The sequence below is a fragment of the Cervus elaphus genome, chromosome X (genome assembly GCF_910594005.1).
Source record: "Cervus elaphus chromosome X, mCerEla1.1, whole genome shotgun sequence".
NCBI classification, from domain to species: domain Eukaryota; kingdom Metazoa; phylum Chordata; class Mammalia; order Artiodactyla; family Cervidae; genus Cervus; species Cervus elaphus.
This window is the reverse complement of record NC_057848.1, coordinates 72,428,827-72,445,723: the sequence shown is the minus strand read 5'-3', so window position 1 is coordinate 72,445,723 and position 16,897 is coordinate 72,428,827. Positions and strand designations below refer to the sequence as shown.

At 41.2% G+C, this 16,897-nt stretch overlaps 1 pseudogene; it reads right to left on the bottom strand.

Annotated features, from left to right (window-relative positions):
- Nucleotides 1-15,184: 15,184 nt before the first annotated feature.
- Nucleotides 15,185-16,897, bottom strand: part of LOC122690350 — a 37,463-nt pseudogene continuing 35,750 nt past the window's right edge.

Here is a 16,897-nt window from a genome sequence, read left to right as displayed (position 1 = left end):
GCAACAAATACATTCAGTTCAGTTCAGTTCATTTCAGTCGCTCAGTCATGTCTGAGTCTTTGCAACCCCGTGAATCGCAGCATGCCAGGCCTCCTTGTCCATCACCAACTCCCGGAGATTAAATACATTACTATGTGTAAAATAGATAATTAATGAGAACCTACTCTATGGCAAAAGGAACTCTATTCAGTGCTCCATGGTGACCTAAATGGGAAAGTGAAAATTGCTTAGTCGTGTCCAACTCTTTGCGACCCCATGGACCGAAGTCCATGGAATTCTCCACACCAGAATACTAGAGTGGGTAGCCTATCCCTTCTCCAGGGGATCTTCCCGACCCAGGAATTGAACCAGGGTCTCCTGCATTGCAGGCAGGTTTTTTACCAACTGAGCTATCAGGGAAGCCAAAAAATGGGAAGGAAATCTAAAAATGAGGGGATATGTGTATATGTATAACTGATTCACTTTGCTGTATGGCAGAAACTAACACAACACTGTAAAGCAACTGTGTGTGTGTTAGTCATTAAGTCGTGTCCAACTCTTTGCAACTCCATGGACTGTAGGCCACCAGGCTCCTCTGTTCATGGGCTTTCCCAGGCAGCAATACTTGAATGGGTAGACACTTCCTTCTCCAGGGGAATCTTTCTGACCCACAGATTGAACCCGGGTCTCCTGCACTGCAGTCAGATTCTTTAGTGTCTGAGCCACCAAGGAAACTCCCCACTCCAAAAGCAACTAGACTCCAATAAAAATTAATTTAAAATTAAAAAATAAATAAAATAACAGGAAAACGACAACAACAACAAGCCCCAGAGGGCTGTGTACCTATTTGGAGCCTCTGTTCTTGAAGCTCACAATGGAAGGGAAAGGAGTCCTTTCCCCGTACTAGGCCTTTATGAGAGACTCTACCGTCTGGTCTAGAAGTAAGGCCAGAGAATCTGTCAACTTGAAAGGGCAGCTCTGAGGAAGGGCAACTGACACATGGAGAAATCGTGAAGCTGGAGTAGGGCAAGGAGCACAGAGCCAGGAAATTAAACCCACCTAAGCCCTAGCGTTCCAGCTCTCTCCTCCCTGCCCTCCCCTGCTCACAGCCTCTAAGCATCCTTAGTCACTGTTGCAATCAGGCTTAAAGTCATTATTGGAGCATTTCCAAACTTATTCAGCCTCTTGAAGCAGGTAACATTAGTGTTCCCTGATCCCCTCAGTCGGTAAAGAATCTGCCTGCAATGCAGGAGACCCAGGTTCAATTCTTGGGTTGGGAAGAGCCCCTGGAGAAGGAAATGGCAACCCACTCCAGTATTCTTGCCTGGAGAATCCGATGGGCAGAGGAGCCTGCAGGCTATAGTCCATGGGGTCACAAGAGTCGGACACGACTTAGAGGCTAAACTGCCAACCGATCCCCTCCGATGCCTTTTTGCTGTCTTTATATGTCGCCTGCTTGGGATAACTTTGAGCTGTAACAAACTTCAGAGTTCCTGTGCAGGGTCAGGCTGGAACCACCCTCCCCAGGACTGTCAACTCAAATCAAACCATTCTGGGTTGAATTGTGTGCCCGCAGAAGATATTCTTGGTATTGCAAAATGTAACCTCATCTGGAAAGCAGGAATAAGTAGTTAAAATAAGATGAGAGTCCTTAGCCCAATATGACTGGTCTCCTTAAAAGTGGAATTTGAATGCAGAGACAGATACACACAGGAAGCTGGTCATGTGAGGAATGAGTCGGATTAGAATTAGACTGCTACAAGCCAAGGAAAGCCTGGGGCTTCCAGAAGCTGGGATAAAAAGGAAGGATCCTCCCTTAGAAGTTTTTGAGGGAGCACAGTCTTGCCAGTGCCTCATTTTCAGACTTTTCAGCCTGCAGAAAAATGAGGCAGTTGAGTTTCTGTTGTTTGAAGTCACCGAGTCTATGGTGCTTTGTTGGGAAGATCTGGGAAAATCAATCAACATCTTTGGCTCAGCCTCCTCTTCCTCCTCTTCCCTGGCCTTCCTTCCTTTTCTGATTAATAAACCACTTGCACGAACATCCCAACTTGAAGATGGAAGTGAGTGTTGGTTGCTAGCCCCACACTCTTTCTCTTTAGCAGTATTGGAACTCTGAGGAGCAGAAGTCAGGTCTAAAGAGTTAAGAAACAAGCACAGATTCTGGACCACAGAGGGTGTGGAATCAAGCCATGAGTCAGCCTAGCAAGATGAAAGGGCCTGGGCAGCATTAAGTGTTGTTGAAAGAAGTTTCCAAGTCATTGTTCTACTGAATGTTGACTAATTGCCTCTATCACTCAACAATCACTTTTTCAGCAACTTCTCCAAACACAATACACCCCCAGATGTGGTAGGAAATAGATTCCTCTTGAGAGAAGAGGAAAGGCACTAAGACTGCAAATGCTGTTAATTTCTTATGATTTGCATGAAGTCAGTCACTCTGGGCCCATCAAATATCATTCTCAGATGCTAGTAGTGCTTCATCTTTGCCCACCATCCTAGCCCAACCTGAACCCTCCCTCAACTCAGGACCAACCTCCTCCTTGGACAATTGGCCATGTTTTGCCATGTCCTGCCTCAGACCACTCCACAGCTGTCTGCTGGCTAAGGTCTCTTAGAAGCAGAGCTTCTTGTCTTGGGGCCAAAAAGAACCTGAAGGTGTTTCTGTTCCAATTCTTTATTTGAAAGATAGGAAAACAGAGGTCCACAGAGGAAAAGAATCATTCAGTGTCACACAGCAGCTGTGATCAGATTTCTAAGTCACTTTACTAAGTCCAAGGTTCTGGATAAAATATATTGGACAAGTGTGGAATCATGTAGACCTGTGCTTAAAGTCCACCTGAGAGATCTTTGAGCAAATTACTAAGCTTTCCTGAATCACAGCTTCATCAGCTCAAAAGTAAACCTGATAGCACCTATCCCATGGGTCATGTGAGGCTAAAATTAGATTGAATCATATCATTTTAGCACAATGTCTGACATATCCTAATGGACAATATTGGATAATTATACTTAATGACTGTTAAACTTACAATTATTATTATAACTATTCTCCAGGCGACTCTAGTAAACAAAATTCTGTAAAACATCACATTCTTAAATGTCTGGGACTGGGAACTGCAAAGAGGTCTGTAAAGGGTCAAATAGTAAATATTTTAGGTTTTGCAGGCCTCCTCTGTGGCAACTACTCAACACTGCCACTGCTTCACATTGTTGCAGGAGATGCAGGACACAAGCGTTAGATCCCTGGGTCAGGAAGATCCCCTGGAGAAGGAAATGGCAACTCATCCCAGTATTCTTGCATGGGCAATCCCATGGATAAAGGAACTTGGTGGGCTACAGCCCATGGGGTCGCAAAAGAGTCAGACATGACTTATCAACTGAACAACAGCAATAAGATCTATAGAGAAAATAAAGCCAGGAAGAGGAAATAGATTGCCTGCAATTCCTTGAATAAGACTCAAAGAAGCTATTTTATTCCAAAACAGGATATAAGTTTGCATGAGAGTAGTAATATTTTTAAAATTACTTAATTAAAGGTGTAATGAGCAATTATTGGCAAGAATAAGCATTAGAGCCAACTCATTAGAAAAGACCCTGGTGCTGGGAAAGACTGAAGGCAAAAGAAGAGGGTGGCAGAGGATGAGATGATTAGATAGCATCACCAACTCAATGAACAAGAATCCAAACAAACTCCAGGGAGATAGTGAAGGACAGGGACGCCTATGGCATGGGGCAGTCCATGGGGTTGCAAAGAGTCAGACACTACTTAGCAATTGAACAACAACAACAATTAACATTAGAACTATCCCTAACTAGATAGTCAAATGGAAGGGAGAAAAAGAAGGAAACAGGAGAGTGAACAAATCAAGACCAGGATGGGGTCAGAACTGTGAAGGGAAGATTTCGAAAGACATCTTTTAGCCACTGAGGATAAACATGGCAGATCTGACAGTTTTAATGCTCAATCCAGCTTATATTCACTCAGAATAAAACAAAGACTTGCTGCACATAGAACTTCTAGGCTCATGACTGTGTATCCTATGATTTATGAAATCTCTGATTTTCAACAGAGGCTTTATTCCAAAAGAACATTATTTCAAGAAGCTCATTAATTGAAGATTATGATCTCCCCACCATAACCTAAAATGTCCTTACTTCATTTTCATTTCGATGCTAAAAAAACAGCAACCATTGAGAGGATAGGGACAACTCCTTGGCAAATCAGATGGGGTAAGGCATCTAACTAAGAAGTTTATGTCATACTTACACTTTTCATCAATAGCTGGAATCCTCAAGGTGGCCTCTGGAGATTTCCCAAGAGAGTTATAAGAAATCATATGTACCCAGTAGGTCTGGTTTCCCAGATACAGTTCAGGCTGCTGGTTAGTAGTGTTCATTGTCTCTGTGAGGTTAGTGTTGTTTTCTGGAAAATACCATATGTTGTAACCAAGTACTTTCTCCAGGACTGGGGTTCCTTTTGCCTTCTAAACACAAAGGAAACAAAATTTACTGCTAACAGCAAGGAAAGAAAGTCATTGAGACAGTAATAAGTGATGGGAATCAGGGATGGGAGGTAATATTAATTATTAGGTGCTAAACTATAATCATATGATGATCCCTCTGGGATGAGTAACATACACTGTGCCATGTTAACCCTCCAAATGCCAGGAGAGGTGATTTCTAAATGGTCTCTTGGTATCAACCCTTGACATAAATCTAATTCCACAAAGATAAACTAGCATGATGCCCAAACCAATGCAAGCAAACCACTCCTTATTCCTTTAGGCAGCATCTTGCTCTCTGTCTTCAATGGGAGAGGTTGTTGTTCACTTGCTCAGTCGTGTCCGACTCTTTGCAACCTCATGGACTGCAACACGCCAGGCTTCCCTGTCCTCCACTATTTCCTGGACTTTGCTCAAACTCAAATTCATTGAGTCGATGATGCCATTCAACCAACTTGTCCTCTGTTACCCACTTCTCTTCCTGCCTTCAATCTTTCCCAGCACCAGGGTCTTATCCAGTGAGTCAGTTCTTCACATCCGGTGGCCAAAGTATTGGAGCTTCAGCTTCAGCATCAGTCCTTCCAATGAATATTCAGGGTTGATTTTCTTTTTAGGATTGACTGGTTTGATCTTCTTGCTGTCCAAGGGACTTTCAAGAGTCTTCCCCAGCACCACAGTTCGAAGACATAAATTTTTTGGTGCTCAGCTTTTTTTAGTGTCCATCTCTCGCATCCATACACAACTAATGGAAAAAACATAGCTTTGACTACATGGACATTTGTAGGCAAGGTAATGTGTCTGCTTTTTAATACACCGTCTAGGTTTGTCATAGCTTTTCTTCCAAGGAGCAAGCGTCTTTTAATTTCATGGCTGCAGTTACCATCCACAGTGGGCTCTTCGGAGCCCAAGAAAATAAATTCTCTGTTTCCATTGCTTCCCCATCTATTTGCCATGAAGTGATGGGACCAGATGCCATGATCTTAGTTTTCTGAATGTTGAGCTTTAAGCCAACTTTTTCACTCTCCTCTTTCACTTTCATCAAGAGGCTCTTTAGTTCCTCTTCACTTTCTGCCATAAGGGTGTTGTCATCTGTGTATCTGAGTTTATTGATGTTTCTCCTGGCAAGCTTTATTCCCGTTTGTGCTTCATCCAGCCTGTCATTTCACATGATGTGCTCTGCATATAAGTTAAATAAGCAGGGTGACAATACACAGCCTTGACATACTCCTTTCCCAATTTGGAACCAGTCTGTTGTTCCATGTCCAGTTCTAACTGTTGCTTCTTGACCTTCATACAGGTTTCTCAGGAGGCAGGTAAGGTGGTCTAATATTCCCATCTCGTGAAGAACTTTCCATTGTTTGTTGTTGTCCACACAGTCAAAGGCTTTAGTGTAGTCTATGAAGCGGATACAGATATTTTTCTGGAATTCTTTTGCTTTTTCTATGATCCAATGGATATTGGTAATGGACAGAGAAGCATAAACTTAAAAGCTGAGGCATTTCCTCTGAGCCAATCCCAAGTCTGTCCTGGCCCTGGGTCACTTCTTTCATGGAAACCTTCAGGTGTTGGAGAGTGCCCTGTCCTTTTATCTCCATACCACCCTCTCCAAGGAGAGAGCTAGCTTCCCCAACCAGACATTCCAACTAAGAGGACTAGAACATTCAAGGTTACCCTATCAGACCAAATCCTTGGTGAGAAATGAAGGTGACCCCAGGGGCTCCAGGCCAACCTCTTTTTTTCAGCCTTGAACCTGAGCCTATTAATCATATGTTTTGCTAGAGGTCAGCATGCTGAGTATTTCTCAGGAATTAGAGGGCTTCCTTGTTTTTCTCTTTCTGTTACTGATAACACACAGAGATGAGCAGAATGACTGAACATAAGGTCAGAAGGACTTCAGAAGTCACTTTGTCCCACTGCCTTTCTGGTTTGAGAATTTCCTTTACACCTCTCATGACATAAAAAGTCCATTAAAAATCTTCCTAATGACTGGGAAGCATATATCTTTCATGACAACTCATTCTCTTTTTATAATAAAATAATAGTTTTATTGAGATATAATTCACATACCAGAAAATTCACTTTTTTGGAGTGTGCAACTCACTGGCTTTTAGGATAGTCAAGAGTTGTGCAATCATCACCACAATCTGATTTTAGTTCATTCGTTTTTAAGCATCTCTGATTCTTAGAAAACTCTATTGAAGCAAAAGGAAGACCAGTCCCCAGGTGACGGGGAGAAGAAGAAGGGCATTCAAGTCCATCTCACCTACTTCACAGGTTGGCCTACTTGATCTATCTGGGTCTGGCCACACACAGGATGTGCTCTTGTTTATTTTCCTTCTCAGAAATATGTTGACAGAGTAATTCCTTTCCACACTTGATGACTGAGAAAGAACTCACAACATCTGGGATCAATTCTTGAAGATTTCCCAACACCACTGGCTGTGTTCTCCCTTGCATGCTGCCACTGATGGCGTCCTTCTGTCCTCGGGGTGGGGAGAGGAGAAAGGTAGAAGGATGCTCCAACCCTGAAGTAACTGGAATTGGGATGTCATTTGGAAAAAGCAGGGTGATTTCTCCATTTTCAAGAGCATTTGAAACTTGCCCAGACTTGAGCAAGTATGAGATAACCCAATGAGTATTTCCTGAGCAATTTGGAGACACACCAAAGAATTGGGGCATCTCACTGCTCTTCTCCCTCTCTTCTTTCCCCCAACTCCTCTCTCCTACTTTCTGGCTGGTTTTTCCCCTCTGTTTGCCCTTTCCTTTCCTAATGATCCCCTCTTTCTCTCCTTTTCTGTCCTTTTTCCTACAGTCACCTCTCATCCCCTCTCTCGTATCCTCTGTATTAACCACCTGGATCCTCCTTTGTTCCTCATTCCGAGGCCTCCATCCTACAAAGGACCATTGGGCCCCTGTTCTATCCTTGCACCCCACTATCCCAGTGCTCTGGGGGGCACTTGTGCAATGACCTCAGGACACACTGGTAAGCTCACCCCCAAGGCAGTGCTCTTCTCCAGTGTGCGGGTGGGGACTATATAATTTTCCATTGTCTTAGAGTGAGGGCCAGCCAGCGACAGTTTTCTCCAGAAGGTCAAGGAGCCTCCTGCACTTCCACTTGCAGTTACACTTTGTACCTGTCCCAGGTGTTAACATTTCCAAGTGTTAACATTTCAGATCAAAGAAGAAGGCTCAGGGTCTGCATTGCCCATTCAGGACTTCTACAAAATGACATCCAGGGCTTTTCTGAGGTAGGAAACCATTGTGAGATTTGGGGCATCAAAGGAAAGGAAGGAAATTAAGGAGGTAAAATGCCCATAATCACGGTTCTTAGAGGTATAAGAGACCAAGGCTTTTACACAGAATTGTAAATAAATAACCCAGAGAGAGGTCACCTTCCACAACAACTGCACTGGCCTTTTTCCATCCACTTTGTCTAATCTCTCCATAGATCCAGGTCATGTGGAGCTGTAAAGAATAGGAGTGAGGTATTCAGCAGAGACAGAAGGGAGTTGTAGCAGGAGATGGTGAAATTAGTGAGGCTGTCTGTCTAGAAAATGCAGTTGGGGAGGATTTGCTCGAGGGGGCCAGCAGGAGTAAGGTGGAGAGTGGAAGACTTCATTGCAATGACGTCTTCATCCTGTAGTTGAAGGACTAGAATCAACCAAAAGTCAAAAATAACAAAGGATCTATAAAATTAATATCCTATATATAAATCACTCTCCCCCTGCAATGAAAATGTTGGGATTTTCTTGTATTAGAACACTACTATAATGTGGTGAAAAGCTTTGTATTTTGTGGAAAAAATAATCATGATTATGAAAACCACAATCATGTAGGGCAAAAATAAAAATAAAATAAAAAATTAAAACTGCTCTTGGATCTGATGACTTAAGGTAAGCTAAAATAAAACTACAATAGATCCCACTGTAATATAATTTATTATTCAAATCTGGATTGGAATATGACATCTCATGTCCTCATCATTCACATACATGAAAGCTAGGAATAACATAGATAACTGCTAAGGAGAGTTTATATATAATTTATACCATATCTGGGCTTCCCTGGTGGCTCAGAGGTTAAAGTGTCTGCCTGCAATGTGGGAGACCCAGGTTCAATCCCTGGGTTGGGAAGATGCCCTGGAGAAGGAAATGGCAACCCACTCCAGTATTCTTGCCTGGAGAATCCCATGGACGGAGGAGCCTGGTGGGCTACAGTCCTCGGGGTCACAAAAAGTCAGACACGACTGAGCGACTTCATTTTCACTATGCCATATCTACTCCCCAAAAAGAAGAAACCACACACTTACAATGTTATAAAGCACAACAAAGAATCAAAGAAGAAACAAGCAGAGAAATAATCTTTCCTAAGCCCCTCTCTAAGCTCTAAATTTAATGCTGATCTTCCAGGCAGGAAGAGTGAAAAAGAATGAAATTTAGTTGTGTATTCCTTATGTGCTGATAAAAAGAACACATAGAAATCATTGTGAAGAGGCAAGTTTTTTCAGGCTATGGGCATTAAATTCATAAATGGAATTACCTTGTAGATCCAGTCAAAAAAGACAAAAGATAACCTAAAACTGTGTCTGCAATCACAGTTGAACAAAAGCACATAAATATGGCAAGTGTACACTTCTCATGGTTGTCTTCTATGAAATACAAGGTCATAATGTGAAAGTTAGGTTCATGCATTTCTCCCGTGAAAAACAACATACCTGAAGACAGCATAGTTCAAGTATGTTAGCTTCTGATGATCTAACCATTCAGGGATAAAACTTAAAAAAAAGAGAGAAGGAGAGAGAGGAATTTCTATTACACTTGACCTCCAGACTGTATCTCCCAAATATCTTGTCTCAAGGAGTTTTGGCACAAAGTGGGCCACTGGTAATTTATAGTTGAACCTTCTGACATGCACCTGAAATTTCAAATGGTGAGCTACTGACTAAAGAATGACACATACACTTTAGTCAAGAGAGGAAAGCAGGGTTCGAAAGAACTGTTCAGGAGGCTATTGGCCTGTAATTGAGGAAATGTCTCTAACTGAAGCTGAAGTTTATGAAGACTAAATCTTTTCTTGAGGAATTCACATGGATGAAAGGAATGTAATTCAGTCTGCAAAAAATGGGATCTGCCACTCAGGACAAGATCTAAACTACTTTAGTACTGAGAGACTATTTTTAGGGATTTTTTTGTTTTTAATTCAGGTAATTGAGTGTTTAATGTGAAATTACATACTGAACCCTAATTAAAGACAACTTCATAATGTAGAGAAGGGCACTAAAGGGCAATTAAATCAATGACCTGTCTTGTCATCAATGAAGGGTGACATTTCTACAACTATGCTTGCAGAAGTCAAAGTGTGGTTAACACAGTCTAACGGCTAGGTTCCAAGTGTCCCGATGAGACCTATTGTAATTCCATGTAAGTGCCATATAAGGAAATTGGAACATTTAAACTTTATATATGACTCAATCTTCATTCCATTGAAATGTTGTCTCACAAGCTCTGCCAGGAGTTTTCCCAAAGGTCTTTACCAAATCAAGAGACTGGACAGTCAGGACTCAACTTTCTCAGACAGAGAACAACAAGTTTCAGCCTGTCAACAGGTTACAGCCTGAGATGTCAGCAAAGACAGTGTTCCTCCCAGAAGACAGTCTTCTCAGCACAAAGCTACAAAGTCATGAGACCTTCATAGGTGACCCACAGAACTGGAAAGACTCTCAATCCATCTCTTACTTGCAGAGTCTCTCTGTTCCAGCTACATGGAACTCAGACTCTGGGATAATAATATGGAGAATAAGAAAGAGAAAACCTAAAGGCAAAGTTTTCATTACAAACCAGTTCCAAATACTCATGTGAAGCATAGAGAGAAACAAAAAAAAGAACCAATATCCTTAGTATAATCAATACAATGGTTATGTGTGTTTTCTCTGTGTTCAAAAATTCATAAATCCTGAGTGGAGGGGACAGTCCCACCCAAAAATATATTGCAAATACTATATCACCTAAATTATTCCTATGTCAAAAAAAAAAGTAGATTTGTATTATATGACTGTTCTCAAATGATTATTGATTTTAATTCCAAGGTTAGAAAACATAATATTTAATAACAGTAAAAAATATTAAGGCTAATAAAGGTATTGTGTTGTGAAAAATAAATAAATAAACTGATCATTAAATAATCAATCATTCCAGTCACTGATTAGAAAGAGTAAAATTCTACTTAGATTTACCCCATAGGCAGCCACTTGGTTCTAGTAGATGGTAAACAGTGCTGACGAATGAATTTAATCAGGTATTTTCTTCTTTCACTGTGGTCACTGTTTCCTGCAGATGTGTTCCAAAGAGAAACAGTCTTTCTGATGTAGACTTCCTACAGACGCGACTTTTAGTAAAACAAATGGCTAGCATTTAAATCTTCTACAATTACGTGTGCATGCTCAATTGCGTCCAACTCTTTGCAACCCCTTGGACTGTAGCCCATCAGGCTCTTCTGTCTATGGAATTTTTCATGCGAGAATACTGGAGTGGGTTTCCATTTCCTCCTGCAGGAGATCTTCCCAACCTAGGGATTGAAACTGCATCTCCTGCATTCATAGGTGGATTCTTTACCACTTGAGCCATCTGAAAAACCCTCATCTACAACTATTACAGTCAATTTTCCAAGATCATAAATTGATAATGAATAAATTAATAATCCAGCTTAACCAAATGGGGAAAAGCAATAATTCTGTATTTGTGAAAGAATAATACTAAGCTTTTACAAATTTGCCAAAATATTTACATATTGGTGGTGGTGGTTTAGCCGCTAAGTCATATCCAACTCTTGCGACCCCGTGGACTGTAGCCCTCCAGGTTCCTTTGTCCATGGGATTCTCCAGGCAAGGAATATTGGAGTGGGTTGCCATTTCCTTCTCCAATTACATATTGGAGTTTACATATTCCAAGGCATCAACTGTTTGGACAGACGTAGTAAGAATTTGCTGTTCTGTTGCTCCAGGTACAATCTGGAAATACCCACAGTCACCACCAATCAGCACTTTAGACACATTCTGCTGCCTTTGCTGAAGACTAACACTAAGAATCACTCACTTTTAGCAAGTGTCAGATACTAAGCATTTTACCTGAATCATCTCATCTAACCTCCACAGCTTATAATTAGGTACATCAATATTACTATTTCCTCTTCTGAGGTGTTAAGAAGTGAGAAAATTGCCCAATATAACTTTTAAGTAATGGCGCCAGGAATTGAATATTATTATATGTTTCCTGTGGCTGTTCAATCACTAAGTCATGCCCGACTCTTTGCAATCCAAAGGATTGCAGCACTCCAGGCCTCCCTGTCCCTCACTGTCTCCCGAGGTGTGCCCAAGTTCATGTCCATCGAGTTGGTGATGTGATCCAGCCATCTCATCCCCTGCTGCCCTCTTCTTCTTTTGCCTTAAATCTTCCCCAGTATCAGGGTCTTTTCTCATGAATCGGCTGTTTTGTGTAGTATGCGTGTTTCAAGTAGTATATATTTATATGCTTAAATGTGAGTAAATAATCCTAATAATCAATATATTGAAATGCAAAAGGGAAGAGTACTTCATATTCAACTTAAAATGGAAATTTTCAAATTAGAAAAGGTTTGAGGTAGTGTGTATAAAACAGCTGGCATTTCTTTGTGAAACAGGGAAACACTTTACGAATTAGAAGAGGATAAATTAGGATTTGCCAGGGGTGGGTACATTTTCATTAGTTTCTTCTGGGATTCTGAAAAAATTAAGAAAAGCAAAAATTGTCCAGTGGTATGTTGACAGATGTTCATTTTATTTAACAAGCACAGGGCACAGAGGACACTAGCATCTAATGTTTTGGTGGTCAATCTTAACCAAGCAAGCTGAAATAACAAATCAGTTGAAATGGTAAATCTCATTTCTAGTGGTGAAACAAGTGTATGAAATTGACATTAGCAAGTGGTTGGACTGTGATGAACTTAAGACAGTGAACCATAATGATGTTAGGTCTCTAAGAAGAATGACAGCTACAGGGAGGAGAACTGTACAAAACAAGATCAAACCCAGGGTAGAACTCACTCTCCCAGATTGCCTGCTGAAAGGTATAGCAGAGGGAGAGGACAACTTGCACAAGGATATTGCTTGCATTTCGTTCTAATATTTTTAAAGATAGGGGTCAGTGAAGCCACAGACAGCAATAACTGAGCACTCCAACAGATTGTAACCATTGGGTCATTTTATATTGTACAATTTAAGTGCTATTTGGTATTTGTAAACTAGTATATTTGTTTTGAAAGTGAAAGTGAAGTTGCTCAGTCATGTCCGAATCTTTGCAACCCCATGAACTGTAGCCTACCAGGCTCTTCTGTCCATGGGAATTTCCAGGCAAGAATACTAGAGTGGGTTGCCATTTCCTTCTCCAGGGGATCTTCCCGACCCAGGGATCGAACCCAGTTCTCCCGAGTTGTAGGCAGACACTTTACCGTCTGAGGATTATTTAAGATGGTGTCTATAGAGTGTTCCCAAATACTGCATATAATTTTAATCAAAAATTCACATTAGGTCCACAACTTGACTAGTTTTGTTTTAATCATGCATGTATTTTTATTTATTTAAAATTTATATAGCACTTACCATTTGTAAGGCACTGTTCTAAGCATATAAACACATAGGGATTAGAAATTTTGTATTACTTTTTCCTGTATTCTTACAGTTGAGCATGGAAGCCTGGATGCCTGAATGCCATAGATGAACAGAATCTTAGAGTAAGAAGGGACTTCAGAGGCCATCCAGCCCAATCCTCTATGTGTGTCACATGAATCTTTGTTGTAACTACATCCACCAATGAGTAGTCCAGACTAAGCATGAACATCTCCAGTGGGAGATACAAAATTCAGAAGGCACCTGATTATTCCCAGACATATGATCATATGGGCAAACATGCCAAATATCTGTTAACACTAACTTGGGTCTCATGGGAAACTCAACCAGGATCCAGGGGAATACACTTTCGCCATATAGACCAGGGAGCACAGGAGCTGACCCCACATGTTGCATAAGATCAGTGAGGGACTTGTTGTAAGACTGATTAAAAAGGGCCTGAAATCATGCCCACGGCGGGGTGAGGGGAAATTCATGGTCTAGAACTTACATGTCTCATAAACAAAGTTAAAGCCTCAGAAGGTTAGAATGATCAGCATTTTTCTGTTTCTCTTACATATTTCAGAAGATGTGTGGCCTTTGATAAGTATTCATTTAATTAGTCATTCATTCATTGTATTAGGTTGAAAAATGAACCCCCAAAATCTAAGTACAAATCTCTTATCACCTATAAACGTTACCTTTTATGGCCAAAGGGACTTTGTACATGTGATTGGGTTAGGATCTTGAGATGGGGAGACTATCTTGGATTATCCCAGTGGGCCCTAAATGTTATCACAATGGTCATTACAAGAAGGAAGCAGACAGATTTGACATGGAAGAGGAGAAAAAGGTAATGTGATGACAGAAGCAGAGACTGGAGTAATATGCTTTGTTTATAGGAAGGGGCCACAAACCAAAGAATACAGACAGCTACTAGAAGATAGAAAAGGCGAGAAAATATATTCTCCCTTCAAAATCTCCAACTGTGCCAGCACTTTGACTTTAGTCCAATGAAACTGATTTTGGACCTTTGAATTCTAGAACTAGAAGAGAAAAAAAAAATTGTGGGCTTCCCAGGTGGCACAGTGGCAAAGAAGCCACCTGCCAATGCAGGAGACACAAGAGAGGGGAGTTTGGTCTCTGGGTTGGGAAGATCCTCTGGAGTAGGAAATGGTAACCTGCTCCAGTATTCTCACTTGGAAAATTACATGGACAGAGGAGTCTGTCACGCTATAGTCCATGGGGTCACAAAGAGTCAGATATGACTGAGCAACTGAGCACACACACACACCCACAATTTGTTACAGTGGCCACAGGAAACGAACACATTCATCAAACACTTACTGAACGTCTACTGGGGTCAGGCTCTGGGCAAGGCTCTTGATTTATAGAGCATGGTAACATGCTGAGTGACAATGAACAAAGTAACATCTCAGCTATCTCACTTGCAAACGGAGGTGATTCTACATATTTTATAGGGCTCTTAGGAGAATTAATAACACTGATAGGAAATCTGTCAACTACTGAATGTTGATTATGGGCTAAACACAATTATTTCTTTCAATCTTTAAAATAATACTAAAAAGTAGGTACTACTATTAACTCAATTTTATAAATTATAGTCCATTATGGAAAAGGGGAAACATTAGTAAGGAGACTGAATCTTAGAGGGTGAGTATCTTGCCCAAAGTTACTCCACAGCCAGGCTGGATTTTATATCAAGCCCACAGATTAGGTTGGCCAAAAAGTTCATTCCAGTTTTTCTGTAAGATGTTATAGAAAAACTCAAAGGAACATTTTGGTGAACCCAATAGTGTTCTTGATTACCATTCCTGACTCATGGTAACCATTCAATCAAGGTGCAATCAATCCTCTTCTCCTTCCTTCCTTCACTATAATTAAAGATGTGGCCTTTTTTCTCATTAGTTACACCTTTATTTTTTAGCAGTAGCTCAGGGTTTGCAACATCAATCTTTAATTTATCATAGGACATCTTTAAATAATCTTATACTACTTCAAGCACAGTATAAGAACTTTATACAAGTATTCAAGATATGGTCCTTTGCCTTCAAGGCAGAAAGCTGCTAATGTCACTAACATCATCAGGGGAAGGCCAGCTTATCCTGTAGGCTCAGGCGTGTGCCATGCATGCCCTGTGGAGGCGCACTGTACAGACTCTCTGGCTCTGGGATTGTGGGATTCCATCATTCCCAAGTATGGCAAAGTACTTGACAAAATCCACAAGGGCTCAGTTCAGTTTGCCCTAAACCAGAGCAGACAAAAAAGAAACCACAATGGACCAACTTGCCTTCTTCCATAGTTATTCCCATTTTTTCTTGACTCCAGCCACTCCAGAACCTTGACTTGTGAGCCACACATTGCAGAGCCACAACGTACTCTGTAAAAGCCTGCAGACCTGTGAGGTTATATGCTTCTTCTTCATTCACACAGCTTTTGGTGAAGTTGACTTCCATCTAAAAGACAAAGACAGCCTTAAGCTGGATGGGAGACCACATGTTATCTTTCCATGTTTCTTCTTTACTCCCCAACCCTCTCTTACCTTTCTGAACCAGTAGCATTATATTTCAAATTTTTTAATTTTCACAAATAAACTTCTACACTTGCTTGGAGACTGTTAGCATCAAATAGAGGGGTTACCCCAAGAACCACCACCCATCCCCTTTCTTCTTTCTAAGCTTGTGAGGTAGATATTCCTGCCTCTGGGCTGGATGTGAGTGAATCTTGCTGTCCTGGAAGATGCAGGGTGGGTGGAGTCCTGGCACCCAATACAGGCCTCAGTTTAATTTCTGGAGATGACAACAATACCTAGAGATAAGATCTCAAGGAACAGTATGTAAAAGACACCTTGACAGCATTAAGTTCAAACTCATGTCATGAGCAAAACCCAGACAAGTTAAGTGATTATGGACTACCTCAGCAGTTATAATCAGCAGAACTAGGATCAGAGCACAGATCCCCTCACGCCCAGACTCTTTCCTTTTATTCAAACTTCCCATTTCAAATGATTGGTCTTTGGGTGATCAGTCAAGTTGCTAAAGATCTCAGTATCCTAGATACATAAATTCATTTTGACACTCTCTCAGTGTGCAGAACAGGGAGAGGCAAATATACCACCTCCCCTTTCTAGACCTCAGTTTCCTTGTTAGTAAATGAGCGTGTTGCTTTCTATAAAGTCCCTCTGGACTTAACTCTCCACAAGAAAGTAGAAATTCAGCTATGTCTTACTGAGCATGATCATTGTTGCTGCAACATGAACTTTTAGCTGTAGGTTTATATAAATTTATATTGAGCTTATTAATGAAAATAAACTCTATTTACAGACATGACTACTTTGTGAGGATGCACACTAGCCCATAGAATCTGGCAAGAATAGGAAGTCCTGATATCACTTATGTGTACAACAACTGTGAAAATCGGTACACAATTATAGGTGCTGGGCCTAAAGGAAATTGGGGCAAAATCAGGATGCGTCTATATGGCCAACAGCTGAGCATCCCAGCTGCAGATGGACGGTTCTGAACTCCCAGTCTAGTGAGATGGCATCAGAGCAAGGAAGCAGCATCCAGGCCTGAAGGCAATTTTGCACCCCAGGTTCCCTGAGCACCTTCCTGCAAAAGCCCCTGGAGACGTTGCAGTGGTAGAACAGGGCTGTTGGGAACATATCTTGGGACAATTCATCATCTCCGGGGAAGTGGCCTCCTCAACCGACCTCAGTTATGGGGCTCAGTTAAAACCAGATTAAGACGTTTGAGAG